This window comes from Saccopteryx bilineata, chromosome 1 (genome assembly GCF_036850765.1).
Source record: "Saccopteryx bilineata isolate mSacBil1 chromosome 1, mSacBil1_pri_phased_curated, whole genome shotgun sequence".
In the NCBI taxonomy this organism is placed as follows: Eukaryota; Metazoa; Chordata; class Mammalia; order Chiroptera; family Emballonuridae; genus Saccopteryx; species Saccopteryx bilineata.
In genome coordinates, this window is record NC_089490.1 from 286,684,366 (window position 1) to 286,705,748 (window position 21,383).

A 21,383-nucleotide genomic window follows, 5' to 3' on the forward strand; every position below is an offset into this window, starting at 1 on the left:
ATTGTTTTGACTGTTGCAGGTTGCTAAGTAGAGACATAGTGTGATGTCATAAGTAGTGGTCAACGTAGTGTACTTATTTACACTACATTAATTAGCCTCCAGTGGATTAACCTACTTCCTCTCTGTAAATAAAATACGTAAATAATAAAATTACTATATACTCTGGTTCCTGTGATGTCTCATTTCTCTCTAGTACACTAATTATACATTTCCTTTAGATTTTACATTACAGTCATGCCATCAAATAACATTAATAAGAAACAAAGATGACCCAGTCTCTATATGTCAACAGATATTAAACACAGCCTATAGACCCAAATGGCATTTTGCACATTAAAACACACACACACGCCTGACCTGTGGTGGTGCAGTGGATAAAGCGTCGACCTAGAAATGCTGAGGTTGCCGGTTCGAAACCCTGGGCTTGCCTGGTCAAGGCACATATGGGAGTTGATGCTTCTAGCTCCTCCCTCTGTCTCTCTCTCCCCTCTGTCTCTCTCTCCTCTCTGTCTCTCTCTCTCTGTCTCTCGCCCTCTCTCTCTCCTCTCTAAAAAAAAAATGAATAAATAAATAAAAAAATAAAAACATTAAAATAAATAAATAAATAAAACACACACACATACACACACACACAAAAAAATATTTTAACAAAATAAAAATCACAAAAATAATTCAATTACTTCACTTAATAGATTAATTAATTCACTGAGCGTTGATTGCATTGTCATGTGTTTAGTGCCCAGAATACAAAGGAGTACACAAAACAGTCCTCAAACAAATATTCTCACAGGTTAAATAGCATGTCTTTTTAAAATATTATATAATTAAGTTATTTAACCTGGATTATTTCATATTTTTTTAAAATGAGGCATTGGAGTATAGGATATTTCTTAATTAATATAGAAATTATTTCCTAGGTACCCAATCATGTATGCTCCAGGAGAAATAACTGAGAAGACCCTGGGTGGAATAAGCATGCTCCAGTAACTTCTTAATTACTTTGAAAACATTATTTAAAGTAAAGACAAATCCCTTTTCCCTGCAGTATTCTTGCCAAGGCATGTAGGAATTTAAGCTAAAGGAAAAGCTCCTGTTTTTTTTTTTCTCTCATTTAATATCATAATAAGCTATTACTGTAGAACTATTTATAATGTTTAAAAGAAAAATCTTATATATATAATTTGATATATAACAATATAGTTATTTAATCAAGATGATGTTTTCTTTTCTTTCTTTTCACACTAGAAATCAAGGCCATATTGAAAAGAATGTACCAGTTAATAACATGGGCTCTGCAAACAGACTGATGGAGTCCAAATCCTAGTCTTTCTGGTTAACACTGTGGTAATAAGAAAATTAGTTCTCCATGACTCAGTTTCTTCCTTTAGATAATGTGGGTTATAAGCTCTTATCTTGTCATTAGGTTATTGCAATGATTAAATAAAACAGAATTTGCAAACCACTTAAAAACTGCCTAGAAAAGCATAGATAATATAACCAGCTTTGCAGAAATGTTCTTCGCAAACAATGGATGCTTGGATAAACAAATTTTATAGTGTTTCAAAGTATGCCAATTTTTGTAACATAAATAATCGAATTTTCAACACAAAATGTTCTGATGAAGTGACAGGATAGAATGTTTACACATTATTACTAGTTTATTGATGACAAAGAAGGCATAAAATATCAAATTATTCACCTGGATTAGCTAATAAATGTTTAGTGATTTTCTACACACCATTGATACCTAATTTGTTTTCCTAGAGTTAATAAATAAATGTAGCATACTATTTCCATAGATTAGTAGGTCTACCTAACCAAAGATGTCTATGGGAGTACTTTATATTTTACTAAAGGCAATTTTTTTTGACATAAGTATATTAGATATCCTTACTGAAGCTTGGTTATTAGGTGATTCTTCATAATTACATAAAAACAAAATTTGCACATGCAGATACATAGGGGACCTCTAAAAATTGTCTTTTCTTGGCTTAATTCTCATGTCAGAAATGTTGTGATTGTATTATTATTTCAGAATCACTCTGAGAAGACCAGAAGATATGAGAGACGAGTACTCTGTAAACACTGTTAATAAAGTCCTTCATCCTCAGAGATGCATTTGATGGTTGCAAACATATGAAGGAATTTGAAGCTAAGTGCAGTTAGTGAGTGATTAAGGTAAATGTTTGTTTTCAGGCAAAAAAAAGAGTATCAATTCTTAGAAGGCAAGCTGTATTTATTTATAAATGATGCATGGGTGTATCTGTCTATTATTTATTTAAACTTTTATTGTTTTTCATTACAAACTGTCTCTCTGATTTTGAAAGAGAAGTTAAAAGGTATGTTTAACAAGCTTAGCATGATTATGCAGAATGTAATTCTCCAATAAAATTGCCTTGAAGTTATGACTATTTTTATGTGCTTTGGCAGAGAAAAAATAGACATTCTCATTAATTTTTAGTAAAAAATGTATATTTGTTATAGGTAAGACCAGCAAAGGGAAGTTTCTAAAGGTAAAGAGAAATTTCTCTCTTAGTAAAGTGCCAATGAATTGTGAAATACCACCCATAAAACTACTATTTGCTGAAATAGACCTGACTCAATCAATGATTTTCAATTACCAAGTTAAAAAGACTTCCTCTGATTTTTATATAGTTTGATTCACTTAGGGCAATAGACAGTACATAAAAAGATTATAAACTATGGGTTTATAAGTTCACTTAGTTTTAGAGCTTAATAAATATCATTCACCTTCCTCTTTAATGGTTCAAGAACTGTATATAAAATTTTTCCAACCAAAAATGCATATTTTTATTCAATAATTTTGTAATGAATGTTTTAGTTTCTATGTTTTGTAAATGTTCAATTTACATGATGTACCTTTTGAGAATGAGAAATTTATTTTATAATTTAAATTTTTATTATTTACCTTTAAATAGTTTGACTAGCCATTTTCATGTGCTATTAACTCTAATCTTCAAAATATGTTATATCCATAAATTAAATACTATTTATTTATAAAACTAAAATTCCTTAAAAAATTGTGGAATTATCTTGGCACTAAAAAAGGCAGGTTTTTATGCTGTATGTCTTTTTTCTATTGCGGATTTTTTTCTCATGGTATGTTACTCACAAGTTAGTAAAATATATTAAAAATGCAAGAAAAGAAAACAAGACTGAAATCATGGTGATGTATAGTCTTAGCGGGATCCCTATTCCCATTGGCATTTTGTAGGCATAAGTTTTATTTTGTAAGTTATTTACATAACTACACATTTACATTGTATAAGTAATGTGATTTCTCTCTTTCATCTAAAAATTACGGAATAAATATCATCTTCTCTCAAGCAAAACTGAGAGAAAAAATACTGAATAATAACCATCTGTAACTCTTCTCTTAATAGAGCTTTGCTCCTCTGGCAAAAACTAGGGTAGAGCTTTTGGAAGTCCTAAAATTGCAGGTAGATTGTTTTTCTTCTTGTTTTGATTGGATGTACTAATATTACTGCCAATGCACAAACCTTCATACTCCTTATTTAATATCAAACCTTGTATTGAACTAATTGCCACATACCTGAACTCAATAACTTGTTTAAATTGCTGTTTTTATTCTATAGCAATTACCACCTTCTAATATTCTGTGTAATTTTATTTTTTATTATATTTTTATTGTTTATAGTCTGTCTTCTCTTCACTATCCCCAACAAACAAAATGTAAGTCATGTGGTCGTGGATGTGGGTTTGTTTTGTATGCTGACATATTTCAAACATCTCAGGTAAATGCTTGGCATATAACAAGTTGTCAGTAAATATCTATTAAATGAAAAAATAACTGAATAAATGATGAGATGATCATTAATAGTGTATATAGCATAATAACCACAGCACTATTGCTTCTCTCAGAGTTCTTAGACCTTTGAGATTAAAGTGTGGTCACTTGGACTGAGTGCATCAGCCCCTCCTAGGAACTTGTTGGAAACATAGACCCAGACCTACTTATTCCGAGTCTACATTTTTATTTTCAGAAAATCCTCTAACTTAATTTCATATCATCAAATAGAAACCATAATTCCTCCTATTATGCAGTTATTTGTTAGTTTTTTTCTCTTTTTCCATGTTTTATAGGAAGAAATTTCTTCCCATTCTCTCTCTGATCAATATTACAGTAAGTACATGTAGATCAAACATTTTAGTGCATTAAATATTTTGCATGAATTATCCAAGTTAAAACAGTGCTTAACTTGACTGATAAAAGACAATTGGCCTGACCTGTGGTGGCACAGGATAAAGCATCGACCTGGAAATGCTGAGGTCCCTGGTTCAAAAACCTGGGCTTGTCTGGTCAAGGCACATATGGGAGTTGATGCTTCCAGGTCCTCCCCCCTTCTCTCTCTCTGTCTCTCTCTCCTCTCTCTCCCCTCTCTCCTTCTCTGTCTCTCTCTCTCTCTCCCTCTCTCTCTCCTCTCTAAAAATGAATTTAAAAAAATAAAAAGAAGACAATTGACCTATTTACATATAGCTTCTTAATTCCAAATTTTATTTTGACTAAGTGATTACTGTCTGTGATTTTAGAAAAAAAGAAGAAGAAATGAGGAAATGAATACCGAAATCAATTTACCAAACAAATGTGCTAATGGGGAAAATCTACTCAATACTGTAAAAGTGTTATCCAAGAGACATAATCTTCTAATGATCAGTCTTTAATGCAGTTAGAAAACCAAATGGTAGAAAAATATTTAAGGATGAAGTGTAAAATTTTTCTTAACACTGTGGCATGTGTCACAGAAAACACATAAATAGAATCTGTTTCTTATACTGTGTATCTAAATTATTCAAAATCACTAATGTCTAGAGGCCTAGAGCTTGCAAAGCCACAATCATCAGACAGAAGATGACTAATAAGAATTGATGTTCCTTCTCCCGTGACAGTGAAATTCAAGGTTCCTTGGCATTGTGGGTTATAGTTAAGAAGTTTTGATATAATAATCCCATGAAAGTTGTGAAAAACAGATACTAAAATGCAGATCATCTAGATGTGGTCTTCTAAATAAATAAATAAATAAATAATTGGGGAAAAAAACACAAGAAAAAGTGAGCAAGATGCCCTTTCTCTTTCCTGGGGTTTGCTATGGCCCCAATAGCATCTTTGCTATTCTAAGGCTACTGAAATAGTAATTCCATGTTACATCAAACAAGCTTTCAGCGTCTGATCTTGGTAGGGGATTTCAACAGCTTTTAGATGAATAGTGTGCAGCCCCAAGGAGAAGTCATGCATGCACCTGAGACAATTCCAGGCTGGCTTAGCACATTGCCTAAGAGCTTGTTCTCTAAAATAATAATGCTTAGGTTTGTATAAGCTTTTTCATTCATCTTTTGTGAACTTGGTTAAATTACTTTACCACCTGTCCTTCAGTTTTGTGACCTAGAAAATAAGTTAACTGCAATATTATTGGTAGCATTAATAGAATAAACTAGAAAATTCTTAGAACAGTGCTTGAATTTGTAACTATTCATAAATGTTCTCTACTATTATTTTTGTATTGAAATACATAAGCAATAATTTATATGAAGACAAGTAAAGGAAGGTATGAAACAAATGTGACTCAGTTTGAATATTACATGGAGTGGATAGTAAAGACTTTATGGAAGTTGATATTTGGTCTATGAATAAAAGGAAGAAATGACTGTAGGCTTGTCTAAAGATGAACCTTGCGGGCAGAAGTGAAGTATGTGCGAACTACACAAAGCTAAAGAAACTGAAGGAGTCCAAGAACTTTACTAGTCACAGTGGCCGTAGCAGAGTGTAAATGGGATAAGTAAAATGAGAATGAAGGGATAGAGAGGACTAACTCAAATTAGGCACTGTAGGCTCTCCAGGAAGGTTTGGATTCTGCCTATAGGAAACATTGGGTGGTTTCTAGTGGACAGAGTAGAGAAGGTCTTAGTTAGATTAGGCTGAACCCTGGCCTAAAAATTTATACATATTACACATGCAAAACTGGAAACATGCATAACATGGAAACAGGTCAGTTGTAGCTGTACTCTGTGTTTTTTCATTCTGGGGCCCATAATAAAAGACCATGCCCCAAGACAAAAGGGAAAATGGAGAGAAGTGCTTCAGTTGCGAACTGGCCCATATCACTGCCATAAAAATCTCATTACCTACAAGTCACAATGCCATGCTTCTCGATAAGGTCAAATGTGTATACTCTTTGTCCTGAGAATCTCAAAGAAACAGGGGTGAAAGTATATATGTCTTAGAAAAAAAGAAGCAGATGAATGTAAGCAATAATATAATCTGTTAAGGCTAACAAAATTGTGTGAGTTTAAAATGATCCTTCAATTGCTGTTTTGTAGGTTTTGTTATATATGAAAAAAATAGAATCAGGCAAATGAGATGATAGAAATTTTCTATGGAAAGCAAGAATGCCTTATATATTAGAAAGAGAGGTGAAATGAAGTGATTAGATTAAGGACATTTATTGAAAGTATAGTTGATGAGATTTGTTGGTGGATTGGTTGTAAGGTGTGAAAGAAAGAAAAAAGTCAGGATAACTTTTGTGTGTTTATGTTGGTCTGAGCAACTAGAAGAAGGGGCTATTGATGTACTGAGATAGAGAAGATTGGCATGTAAGTGAAAACATAGCCTATGTGAGCCAAAACACATTTTTTAAAATGCAAAATTAATTACTGAATTTAAATTAAATTAAAAATTTACCAACAATAAACAACGGTAACCATAATAAAAAATTCAAATAATATAATTTATATAGAAAAACATGTTGAAATGTTCTTATAGAAGAGTGAAAAAAATAGAAAATAAAAGAAAAGAACTAATACAAAGGACAGATTTCAGTATCTTAAAAAATGGCAACAAAGTCTTCAAAAATGATCAAATACAACATATGCCATGTTCAGGGATAGAAGGCTGGGGAGGATGAGGATGAGCAGGATGAGGATAAGATGAAGGAGAAAACTTTCTGACTGGAAGATAATGAATTTTCAGGTAAAAAAAGAAATGCTTTTAGCTGAAAGTGAGAACTATAATAAAAGAGATCGCACGAAAAATTATTGATACAAGTTTTGTGTGTATGTGTGTTTAATTGTAGATTTTGTCATAATTACAACCCACTTCCCCATGAAAGAAGCATGATCTCACCTGATATAATTAGAGGAGTTATGGTTCTCACTGATATTTCTCAATGAAGACAGGAAATAAAAATTTTTGAATTCCTTAGGCGAAGAAACAACACATGGCATAAAAATCTATAAACCATTTGTTTTGACCTATGCATTAAAAAAGTCCATAATTAATACTAATATTAAACCAGATTCTTAGAAATCTCTGATAGCCATATCAAAAGCTTTTGTTTTGCAATATATTTCTAACTGTAAAAAAAAAAAAAAACAACAAAATAAGAAAAACTCTTCAAACTAAGATTAACTGTAAATTGACACTAATATATATTGTAATCCCACTTTTTTTTTACCTTTATCCCTATCATATACACTTTTTAAATTAATGGGGGAAGAATGAATAAATTAAAACAATAGGTTCCAGGAAAACTGCAGAAAGTTGCCAGAAAATATCTCTGAATAACAAACAAACAAAACAAAACAGTATTTCAACAGCATTGCTTCTCAGACATTTTTCATAGCTATTTACATGTAGTTTGAAAAAATAATAATTAAAATGTCACAACATAATGTAGAAAGACGTGGCCCTCAGAGTCGCCATCACACCCGTTTAGGGGTCAGCTCCCCACACCAGTCGCAGCAGCTCAGAACTCAGGTTCTGTCGAAGGGGGTGCTCAGGAAGAGTACGGAAACTTTAACCAGTGATAGGGTTTCATCTGGAACCTCCCAAAAGGTAATTTTGTATAAATCTCATAAAAATTATGAGATAAAACTTTCCCTGGCTCTCTTATCCTACTATGAGGAGTCCTCTGGGCTCACTTAAGATCTAAAAATAATAATAAAACCAAAAATTGAGGATCACGAGGATAATTTTTTGAAACCTTGATGTGAACTGCAAGAACTTCAGGATCAGGTAGTATCAGAGTTAGAATTCTGTCTTGTTCTTTTGTGAGCTCTGACTTGACTTCACCTCTGAGAACAGCAGTTGTCACATTTAGACAATGGAAAAATAAAATATACAATTTTATGAGGTTTGATTGACTTATATAAAGTTTTTTGTGAGGTTATAAGACTTATCTGAGATTAAGCAAGCACATAATAGATTATAGCTACCAATGATATTTATTTTACTATTAAAATTTTGTATATTATACAGTAAAAGATACCAACCATTTATTTGGTAGTTACAATTTACCATTAATTTTATTACCTAATTTTTTATCTTCTTTTTTAAGACTTTATTTATTCAATTTTCAGGGAGGAGACAGAGAGAGAGAGAAGGGGGAGGAGTAGGAAGCATGAATTCCCATATGTGCCTTGACCAGCCAAGCCCAGGGTTTTGAACTGGAGACCTCAGTTTTCCAGGTCGACGCTTTATCCCACTGCACCACCACAGGTCAGGCCTAAATTTTCATCTTTTTAACATTTATTATATTGACATTTGTTGAAATCAAGTGAGTAATCTTTGATTTTATTTACAAGTTTTATTTTACTGGCAATTTTTTATTAGCTGTGTCTATTTTTATTTATTACCTCATTAAGACAAACCTAGTCCTACTATGACAGACATTTGCCAAAGGTTAACAATACAAAGTAGATAGATGTAGCTTAGAGTGATGGTTACAAAATTTTAATGAAGATTTCTAAGGACATCACTAGTAGACATGCCTCTGAGACCAATTTTGATGCAAAAGTAGACATTAGCCAGGTAAAAACAAAACAAAAATGGAGGAAGGAGTCAAATCATGGAGCTACCTTTTTTTTTGTTTGGTTTTTTTTTTTTTTTTTTTTTTTTTTTTTTAGCTACCCTTTTACAAGGAGAGTACAGATATCATATTTTTAAGAAAATATTGCAGCAAAAAGTAGTTTATATAAGCGATGGGAAGCATAACCATTGGAAAGTAAATAGACCACAAAAGGGTTTGATATGTACAGGGAAAAAGTTTGGTTTCTATTCTGAAAATAAAGATGTAGATCCAAGATCATGCAAAGGAAAAGACTGAAGTTTATAAAGAAAAAATAAAATAAATGCTTTCTGAGTGTTTGAAATGCCAAACTTGAGAGATTGTGGAGTACAGAATGGGAATTCTGAGCCATTCAGAAGGATCATGGAGGCACGATGGTGTGAGCTAAGAAGGTATCAGAATTGGCAAATTCTGTCTATAACTAAGATAGAAAATAAATATTTCATTAATTTACATAAAGGAATGCATTTCTTTTCAAGAAGAGTTGATAAACAGTGAAATAGCCCTGGCTGGTTGGCTCAGCGGTAGAGCGTCGGCCTGGCGTGAGGGGGACCCGGGTTCGATTCCCGGCCAGGGCACATAGGAGAAGCGCCCATTTGCTTCTCCACCCCCACACCCCCTCCTTCCTCTCTGTCTCTCTCTTCCCCTCCCGCAGCCAAGGCTCCATTGGAGCAAAGATGGCCCGGGCGCTGGGGATGGCTCCTTAGCCTCTGCCCCAGGTGCTACAGTGGCTCTGGTCTCAGCAGAGCGACGCCCCGGAGGGGCAGAGCATCGCCCCCTGGTGGGCGTGCCGGGTGAATCCCGGTCGGGCGCATGCGGGAGTCTGTCTGACTGTCTCTCCCCGTTTCCAGCTTCAGAAAAATACAAAAAAAAAAAAAAAAAGAAACAGTAAAATAACTTTGTATTTTAGGTTAAAAAACTATTGAGTGTTCAGTTAAATTTCTGAATGACCTAGATTTAGATTTTGTCTTGTAACCCGAAACCAAACCACTTTTACTACCATAATCCTTTTGCATCTGTTTTGTGGGCTAATTTTTTTCTGATGTTCCTTGATAAAGCATTAGACAAAGCCCCAGAGCTTTTCAGGTACTCTACATAATATATATTATAAATAGCAATATATTATAAATATATGCATTAACAATTCCAGACTGAAATATTCATTACACAACAATATTCTGGTCCAGAATAGCAGACCCCAATCTTGTATCTACTCAAGGCTTGTAAGCTTCCAGTAGGATGTGAACTAGCTGGTTTCTTTTTGCTATATCATTTTAATGGTTCCAGATTCTGAGCCAAAGGAATGGAAGGGTTTGCTAAAAGCAACGCAGTCATTTATGAGAGAGTTAGCTGTAATCTTGCATCCAGGCTTTCTCCATCATTGATGCGCTCTTGCTTTTGTTTTTCAGGGACCATTTATTGTCTGTGACATTATCCACTAGGGACTTGCAACGGTAGTCACCTTGATATAGATAATGCTCAAAACTTTTCTTGCACTTAACACCTCTCTTTCCTCCTTTGGATCAAGGGAATTGAGCACTCTTCTCATCAAGGATTAACATTTTAAAAAGTCTTGCTGAGCAGAATCCCTAACGTCCTCTTATACTGCTCACAAAAATTAGAAGATATTTTAAAATGAATATGAAGTTATAAATAGCCCCTAATTTTTGTGAGCAGTATATTTTGCAGTAAGCAGAGCACATTTTTTCTTGCTGGAAATAAAGACTTGGTACCTTAGCCTAAGTGTGGGGCATCTGCTACCAGTCCATAGGTTGACACACCCTTGCTGTGACTGTCTTGGAATCTTCCTTATGGGTTTAAGGTGAAGAGAGGCATTCTCTGTCTTTGTCCAAGAAACGTTTGGAAGAGGTGGTTGGTGGACCTTATGCTGCAAAATTTTTCTAATAAGATCCTGTCTTCTACACATTCACCCATCACCTTTCTTAAAGGATGCAGAAACTGGTAAATGTTTCTCAAAGGACACTTGAGTAATTTCTTATGGAAGGAATGTGTAGACATCTACTTTTCATCAGAGGAAGGTGACAGAGCATTGTTTTTCTCTCAGCTTTTTTTTAGAGTCCTTTGCAGAAACATTGAGACAATAGAATGATGCTCATTTATAACCTGTCAGAGAGGCCTTGAAAGATAGAATAAATGTATTTTGATCCTGGTTTTAATACCTAGAAGTTTGGTGAGGGGATATGGAGCCCTGAAGAGGAGGAAGAAAGAAGTGACAAAACTTCTATAATAGCCTGTTTCTTTTTGTTTTTTTTAGGTGATGCCAACATTTTTTTTTTGTATTTTTCTGAAGTTGGAAATGGGGAGGCAGTCAGAAGATTCCTGCATGCTCCCGACCGGGATCCACCCGGCATACCCACCAGGGGCGATGCTCTGCCCATCTGGGGCATTGCTCTGTTGCAACCAGAGCCATTCTAGTGCCTGAAGCAGAGGCCATGGAGCCATCCTCAGCACCCAGGCCAACTTTGCTCCAATGGAGCCTTGGCTGCAGGAGGGGAAGAGAGAGAGAGAAGAAGGAGAGAGGGAGGGGTGGAGAAGCAGATGGGCGCTTCTCCTGTGTGCCCTAGCCAAGAATCAAACCTGGGACTCCTGCACACTAGGCTGATGCTCTACCACTGAGCCAACTGGCCAGGGCCTAATATAGCCTGTTTCTTATCTTGCATTTTTTAGCTAATAAAATGTGCTGCCTACATCATCTGTACTTAAAAGTACTTTACAATATGTAAATTATATGTGTGTATATAAAATAGATTATATTTATATGTGAATATATAAATGCATGTGAATGTATATGAACATGTGTGTAGGTTTCCATGTGTACTAAAAAAATTTATATACACATATAGGCATGTGTATGTATACTATATTGTGCATATGTATATTTCCATATATCCAGGCACACAAATCCATAAAGATGATAAGACATAAATACTATTTACCCAGGAAGTATTGCATTTGGAATAATTTTTCAAAATCAACAGCTGGATTTGATAAGTATATGATATATATATTATAGATGTTTAAACCTGATGTACAAGGAATTATAAATACTTAAATAAGAGACAATTTCTCTTCAAATTATGTCTTTCTTAAAGTTGATGTTAATTAATATTTGTGAAATATATTATTTTGTTTATTAATATATTTGCTAATGTTTAAATCCTGTTGCTATATGTTAAATTTAACATTTCCTTTCACACATATTTAGTAAACATATTCTCTGTATATCATCAGTATACAAGCTATGACATTGAAAACATCATACTAATTAAGCACCAAATTGGATGTCTCCTCTCAAACTGCTCTTCCACATATTTGATATAAACCTTTCAAATTGCAGGGGAAAGTGACATCAAACTTCAGGGCTGCGTAAGAGAATCAGTTATCTTGGTGTCACTGGAAGCAAAATCAATTCATATGTTCTGTCATCCTTTGAAACTACTCTCTCACATGCTGTCAGCAATAAATTTTACAGGATTTCCCCAAAGTCAATTGCTCCTTCTATTTGGGATTAAGATGAAAGCAAATTGATTCTTCCCATACACAGAACAAGCATGAGAGAAGAGATACTTTTAGTCTACTCACTTCACTTTTCTTTTTTTTAACTGACAGATTTCTCCTGGCTCACTAATGTAAGGTCCTTAGTAATTGAAATTCTGGCTGTGAAATATGCTCAGGCATAACCAACATGAATGCAATTTCCCTTAGAGTTACCTTCCATGCAAGGAGGCAGGAAATTTATTTCTGAGCAACTTAGTTCTGAGCACATTAAAAAAATATAATGCGCCTGACCTGTGGTGGCGCAGTGGATAAAGCATCGACCTGGAAATGCTGAGGTCGCCAGTTTGAAACCCTGGGCTTGCCTGGTCAAGGCACATATGGGAGTTGATGCTTCCAGCTCCTCCCCCCTTCTCTCTCTCTGTCTCTCCTCTCTCTCTCTCTGTCTCTGTCTCTCTCCTCTCTAAAATGAATAAATAAAAATTGAAAAAAAAAACTGAGCAGCTTTACCATTCTATGATAAAACATTTAAAATATATATATATAATGCAACTCTTCTCAACATGTAACGAGAATTGCTGCCAGGATGTGATATCAAATATGACTTTAGTATATCATCCAAAATCACTTGTAATTCCATTTTTATTTTTTCCTTTAATCGAATTGAACATATTCGGAATTGGCATTTAAAATTTTTAAATAATTTTTCTTAAAATATAATTTTTTAGTAGGGAACATATTATAAAATCAAACTAAGGCCATTTGCAACCTTTGGAGGCTTATGCTTTCATTTAAACAAGTTCTGTTGATAACGACTATAAGGAAAGTGTCAACATAAGAATACATTATCTTTCTCCTTTTGAGGAGCCTAAACGTGGATGAATTTAAGAGTATGATTTAAGCTAAATTATATTTTGGCAAAGGAACATAAATAACTATTTAAAATGCCAGGAGGATGTGACCAGAGATTACTAAAGAAGAAAAAAAGAAGCAATCAAACAACAGAAACTTATGAAATATAGAATACACTAAATTTCTATTAAATATATACATTCATATTGACCACTCTTTTGATGTTGTATGTACAATTATGAACAGTGCTTTATACTTGTTTGCCCATCATGTCCCCTAAGTGTACAAAATCGACTGCTAATGTTTCTAGTAAGAGGCTACATCAAGTGATTGACCAGGAAAAAATGTTAACAGGGATTAGGGACTACAAAGCAGAAAATCAGTGATGGTGATCGCTCTCAGTCAGGCATGGTCCATTCCAGCATAGCTGCAGTTTTGAAAAACAAGACCAAAGTGATGGAAGTTATTGAAGAACCTGCTCTTTGAAGGCAAGGAAACTAACAAAGAGTAGAGAAGGACCTATATTAGGCATGGATAAATCATTAGTGACAGAAGTATATTCCTCTCAGCACCATGAGAGACTATCATGCCCAAAGGAAAAAGTTTGTGATGTTATGTTCTTAATAGTAGTCACCTTCTTCAGTCTTTACCGACTACTGAAGAGAACATTTTTTGTCAACCTTGCTAGGAATTTGGAGGTCTCCCAGACCTTCTGTGGAAATGCCTACTTCATGCTTCTTGCTTTTTCTTGTGGTAGAAATATTAAATGTGTCTGCCTTCTCTGGATTCTCCATGGTACCAGGATAAATGCTGACAGCCCCCCTTTGGCCTCCCCAAGGGCAAGCTAAAGCTCAAGTCTGTGGTCCCTTTCTGACCCACAGATGTCGTTTGGCTTTCTGTCTGTGCTGCCTAGCTGTCTAACAAAACTGATTCTTGCCACCCTGGTAAGAGCACACAGGGTACCAATCACAGAGTGAGGCTTAAGAATGTGTTTTGCTGGGGGAACCTGTGGCAATTTAGGGAAATTGACACGTAAGGCTTCCCCTGCACTCAATGGTGAGCTCCTTGATGGAGCCCATGATGCACTTGTTATGGTTTGTGTTCCTTAAATTCTCTTTAATAGTCTTATTTGCTGCCCTCCCTGCCCCATCCTGACCCCCCTCCCCTAGTTATGCAAGTCACAACTCAGTATTCTGGATGGGGTGAAATAGAAATGCTCTTTTCTGGCAACGTCTCACACAGCTCAGGCAGCCACTCTCACACTCTCACTCCCCTTGCCCTAACCATGAGGAAGTCACAGCCCCAGAAGGTCTCACTTAGAGGATGACTTGGATAAGGTCAAATTTTTCCTCTAAATATAGCTAATGTGTCAAAACTCATTTTTTTGTATCAATGGTGTGTTAGAACTTTCACACTGGAAACTTGGACTTCCACAAAGACATTCTCTAAGACAGTGTTCTACAAGGGCTCTCAGGCCATGACTGAGAGGGGCAGGAGCCAGTTCATGCTCCACTATAGGGACCACACTTGAGTGAGTTCTGTAGACTATTACACAGTGATAGGCGTGATTCCTCCTTGGTCTGTTGATGTATGGTATTAGATACCACAGCTTTCTTCCATGGATGAATGTCAAATCCTTGTTGGGGGATTGTTACTACAAGAGACATCTTAGTTAGCCATGCTGTTGATGTCACTACAGCATCTATGTTTGCACATTAGTGTTCTCCTTGGAAACTAAACTAGCATTAAGCACTCTATAATGATTTATAGAAGTCAATGGATTAAAGATGTAAACATAAGATCTGAAATTACAAACTTAAAACACAGAGATAAAGCTCTTTCACATTGATCTTGGCAACACATTTATACCTATGATACCAAAAGCATAAAAAACAAAATAAAACTTTAATAGGTGGAACTATATAAAACTAAAAAAATTCCATACAGCAAGAGAAACAGACAACAAAATGGAAAGGCAACCTACAAAAGGAGAATAAAATACAGTAGTCACCCCATCTCCAGAATATGTTCCAACACCCCCAGTGGATGCCTGAAACCATGAACAGTACTGAACTACATATACAGATATGCAACACATTTTCCTATACATACACACTTAGAACAAAATTTAATTTCTAAATTAAGTCATTTCATGAATAGATTTGTTTTTACCATAGATCAGTGGTTTTCAACTGGCATGACACACTGGTTGTGACACTGGTGTCCCATAAGAATTCTTAAAAACAGGCAATACCTGACTATTTAGTCAGGTGCACTGTTTTTCTCTTAGATTATCAAGTAAAAAAAATGACAACAGCTAATACAACAATAGCCATCTTATGTGAATGAATCAAAGTTATACCTACTTTTTTGTCAGATTAGCAAAAAATATATCTCTTGCTGTGCCGCAGAAATTTGGCAATTAATTTATATGCACTATGAGATGAAAAGGGTTGAAAATTGCTGTAGATCATAGAAAAATGAAAATATATCATTTTTTTCTTTCCTTATTAAGTTGAGGACTTTTACTTTGTTTTAGTTAAGAAAAGCACTTTACAGATTCTCTTCGGCATATACAAATTGTCAGCTTCACTACCCTTCTGCTTTGGTGTCACACCTAAGTAAAGCAGACATTAGTTGAACCCAAGCACTACAGCATCTTGGCAATCAGTTTGATAACCTATTCAGCTACTAAGTAACTTATGGGTGAGTATCATGTACCTTGTGATATGGGGTGAGTAGGATATACCATATAATATGGTGGACAAAGGGATGATTCACCTCCCATGCAAGATGGACAGGAACAATGTGAGATTTCATCCTGCTACACAGAATGGTGTGTAATTTATTTAAAACTTAGGAATTATATATTCCTGAATTTTTTTATTATATATTTTGAACTGGGGTTGGCTGAATGTATCTGTAGCCAAAACTGCATTTAAATGGAGAATACTGTATATGCAAATTACATATTTGATAAGAGCATAACATTGAAAATATTAAAGAATTTATGCAACTCAATAGCAAAAAAACACAAAAAGTCTTATTAAAAAATGACTGTTAGAACTGAATAGACATTTTTTTTTAAAGAAAACATACAAATGGTCATCAGGTAGATGAAAAGATGCTCAAATTCGCTAATCATTAGAAATGCAAATCAAAACCAAAATGACATGGCACTTCACCTTTGTTAGAATGGCTGTTACCAAAAAGACAGAGATAAGTGGCAAGAATACAGAAAGAGAAAACTTACGTTTGTTGTTGAAGTTAATGTATAGCCACTATGGAAAACGGTATGGAAGTTCTTCAGAAAGTTAAAAGTAGAACTAATATTTGTTTCAACAATCTCACTTCTAGTCATATATCCAAAGGAAATCAAGTCAGAATATCAGAGAGTTATCAATAGTCCATGACCATTTTAGTATTATTTACAGAAACTACAGTATGAAAACAACCTAAGTGTCCATGTTTGGATGAATGGTTATGTCACTTACACTTGGAATCTAAAAGAGCTAAATCCATAGAAATAGAGAGTAAAATGATGGTGGCCAGATATGGGTGATAGGAGAAACAGAACGATATTGATCAAAAGGTACAAATTCCTGTTAAATTATCTTACAGTACACTCTTGCTGGATTTTTATGGCATAACTTTGGATCAAAAGACTCCTTGAAGCAAAATAATTACCAAAATAGATGTTACTATATGTAGATCTCATATTTAGTACATAGCTAAAGAGAAATCTTAAACAGTTGGCAGTTTGATCACAGATGAACAGTATTTGCAGTAGCAATTCAAAATATTTTTAACACTGTCAAAAGGATGGTAGTTCAGTACCACAGACACATGTGTTCTTTATCAAATAGTTCCTTCTTAAGTTCTCAATGTGTCAATACTATGTTTGAAGCAATTGATAATCATATGATAAAATCACAAGCTAAAATAATAAAAAACAAAACAACAAACCAACACAGAAATGAAACTCATAGACACAAACAACAGTATAGTGTTTCACACAACGAAGGGGTGTGAAGGATGAATAAAGTGGATAAAAGAAGTTGAATATACGGTGACAGAAGGAGACTAGACTGTTGAGTACACAGTACACAATGCGATATACAGATGTTATAGTATAGAACTATATACCTGAAACTTATATAATGTTAGTAACCAATCTACCCACAATGAATTTAATTAAATTGTTTTAAAGTTACCATTTTACCTCTTACTTTTGCCAATATAAATACACTTTCAAATTTCTAAGTATTTTCAGTTTGTCACATATTTCACAAGAATTCTAATAGCATATTTATTAATCCTTCGGTTTTCATAACTAGTTTTAAAATGTAATAAAATAACATTTACCTCATTGTGAGCATTTCTCATCTTTCACAGTGAAATAGCGACAGTGGATTAGTAAGGATTCCCAAAATGCAACATGTGAACACCTGCCGAAGAACAGACAGCAGAACTGACAACTGCTTTCCATTTTTCTCTAAAAATGTAATTGAGTTTTCTGGCTTCCACTTAGTATATAAAAAGTTAGGTGCAACACTGTTGTCATGAAACAATAACAACAACAAAGGTTGGCTTACAAAAACAAAAACAAACAAACCTATATATATTATACATATACATGTGTGTGTATGTGTGTGTGTATATATATGTGTATGTATATATTTATATATGTATACATGTGTATGTGTATATATATAATATATATATCATTTCTTTATGGATAACTTAAAATAATAACTCTGTTAAAGAAGATATGAACTTAAAACTGAAGATCAGAATGGCACATCAGTGACAATTTAGAAGATCTAAAAAATTCCACAAAACTGCTTGAGCTACACTATATTTATAAAAACTACACCCAGGAACAGAAAATACATATTCTTATAAAGTGACACATGGAACATTAAACAAGATAGATCATGTTGTAGAGGCATAAAACAAATCTTAACACATTTACAAGAATTGAAATCATGCAAAGTATGATCTCACACACAGAAAATAAGATTACAAATCAATAATGAAAAATATATGAAATATTCAAAAGTGTTTGATAATTCAGGAACATATTTCCACATAATCAGGTATCACAAAAATAGCCACAAAGAAAATTAGATAATAGGTTAAAATTGAGTTAATATTAAAACACAATATTTCAAAATTTGGTTAATGCAGCCATAGAAATGCATAAAGAGATAGTTATAGCAATAAATTAATATAGGAGAAAGAACAGTTCAAATCAATGTTTAAAATTCTATCTTGAAAAGTAAAGTAATAAGAGCAAATCAAATCTTAACTAAGCAGAAGAATATAAATAACAAAAAGCAAAATCAATGAAATTTTGAAAGTAAAAGTAGATAAAATCAAAGAGACAAAAGGCTGATTTTTTTTAAATGGTTGTTAGAATCACTAAAACTCCAGCAAAACCAGTTATGAAAAACAGAGAAGATATAAATATTTATTATAATAAATAAAATATGACCATTGTTCCAGATTTATTAGAAATTAAAACTATAATATGCAAATAAGTATGCCAAACTTTTAAAAATTTTAGATAAAATGGAAATGTTCCTTGAATGACACAAACTACCAAAGATAAAGATAATAGATGATCTTAAGAGTCCTAGTTCTATTAAAAGCAATTTTATATGTAGTTTGTGTTTTAACAACACAATTTCAAGCCAAACAATTTTTCTGGCAAATTCTAACAAAATTTTTAAAATTCCATTATAGCAGATTTACACCAACTCTTTCAGAAAATAAAGTAAGAAATGCTTTCCAAGTCATCTTAATAAGCAAAATTAATGATAAAATATCAACTAAAATACTATAAGAAAACAAAACTAAAGACCAATTTTTCCATAAGCATAAACACAGAAGCCCACAGCAAGATATTAAAACACAGAAGCCTACTGCAAGATATTAATAAACCATTGAGAACTATATAAAAAAATTTTACTCCTGGCAAGTTCAAAGGTGCAGTCAAGGCTGAGAATGGGAAACTTGTCAACAATAGAAAGTCCATCTCCATCTTCCAGAAGCAAGACCCCAGCAATGTCAAGTGGGGCAATGCTGGTGCTGAATATGTTGTGGAGTCTACTGCTGACTGGGGCTGGCTTGCAGAGTGGAGACAAGAGAATCATCATTTCTGGCCCTTTTAAAGATGCCCTCATATTTGTGATAGGTGTGCACCATGACAAGTATGGCAGTTCCCTCAAGGCTGTCAGCAATGCCTCCTGCACCACCAACTGCTTGCCCCCTGCCCCGGCCACGGTCATCTATGACCACTTTGGTATTGCAGAAGGACTCATGACCACAGTTCATCTCCCTTCACTGTCACCCAAACCAGAGACTGTGGATGGCCCCTCTGGTAAGCTATGGCATGATGGCCGAGAGGCTGCACAGAACATCATCCTTGCTTCTATTAGGGCTGCCAAGGATGTGGGCAAGGTCATTTCTGAGCTGAATGGGAAGCTCAGTGGTATGGCCTTCCATGTCCTTGCTCCCAGTGTAATATGATGCCTGGGAAAAGCTGCTATATATGATGACATCAAGAAGTTAGTGAAGCAGGCATCAGAGGGTCCCCAAGGACATCCAAGGCTCACTGACGACCAGGTTGTATCCTGCAGCTTTAACACTGAGGTCCACTCCTCCACTTTTGACTCTGAGGCTGGCATTGCCTCCAATGACCACTTTATCAAGCTCATTTCCTCATATGATAATGAATTTGACTACAATAGGGTGATGAACCTAATTGAGTAAGAGCCCGCTGGACCACCAGCCCCAGCAAGGAGTAAGAGAGGCCTTCAGCTTCTGGGAAATCCTTGCCCCAGTTGATTCTCCCAACACACTGAGAATCTCCTGCTGACCTCCACGTTTCCATCCCAGACCCCTGAGGGGGGAAGGGGCAGAGCCCTACCTTGTCATGTACCATCAATAAATTTCACTGTACTCAGCCAAAAAAAAAAAAAAATCAATGTAGTCCTTTCAATAGGTGCAGAGCTAGCATTTGCAAAAATTCAATATTAATTAATAAAAATATCTTTGCAAACTAGGAATAGAAAAAAATATTAGGTCATAAGTCTATAGCTAATGCTGAAACTATATAATTTCAATATAATACATAGAGGAAAATCATTTTCACCATCAGTTAAAAAATATATCTGAGAGATAATACCAACATTTATATGTATATAAGGAAATTAGTAAAATGTACTTCATCAAAAGTAAAAATGTATTCTCTTTAAAAAACGCAGGTAAGTTAATGAAAAAATAATACAGAGGAAACAATTTCAATTTATATGATAAAGGAATTTTATACAGAATTCTCCGTTAACAATAATAAAACAAGTCACATTTTAAAAATAAAAACAAAACATAAGCAGGCACGTGATAAAGAAGAAATATAGTGGTGGAAAACAACTCAAGAAAAGATGCTCAGTATAATTAGACATTAACACATGATAATTAAAAGTGTAATGGAATATTAGTATTTATTTGAATGCCTAAATTAAATTATTCTTTAAATTGGTAAACCAATTGCCTATAAAGATATAAAGCAACTGAAATTCTCACATATTGATTGTGTGGAGGAAAAATTTTACAGACACTTTGAAAGACCTGTGGTAATTTTCACCTACTATGTATACACAATTTAGCAATACCACTACTTACTTCACAGGAAGTAAAAATTTATGTTCATATAAAAATCTTTGTATAAACTATTATAATAGTTTCATTAATAATTGCTAGTATGCCAACTATTCTTAAATTAGTAAATAAACTATCTGTTGTTTTTCTATTCAATGAATTACCACTCAGAGATAAAGGAAAAAGACATACTGATACAGTCACTGTAAATGATTCTCAAATGTCTTGTGCTAATTAAAAAAACCCAGACTCACAATACTACATACTGTATAAATTCATTCGTATGACGATCTGGATAAAAAGACACCACTATACTGATAGAATGCCAATTAATGGGCCCTAAGAGTTGGGAATAAAAGTGGCAAATTCTCCCAGGACAGGTAAGAATTTTAAGGGAAGATGATTATGATTATGTTAGGGGCTATATGACTACATACATTGCCTTAACTTCTAAAAAAGTTCATCAAA

At 34.2% G+C, this 21,383-nt stretch overlaps 1 protein-coding gene and 1 pseudogene across 3 annotated transcripts in view; one reads left to right on the plus strand and one right to left on the minus strand.

Moving 5' to 3' along the window:
- CDH18 (cadherin 18) overlaps nucleotides 1-21,383 on the minus strand; it is a 713,946-nt gene that overhangs the window by 126,945 nt on the left and 565,618 nt on the right. The window lies entirely within an intron of this gene.
- On the plus strand, nucleotides 7,694-20,027 carry LOC136321066 (glyceraldehyde-3-phosphate dehydrogenase pseudogene; annotated as a pseudogene).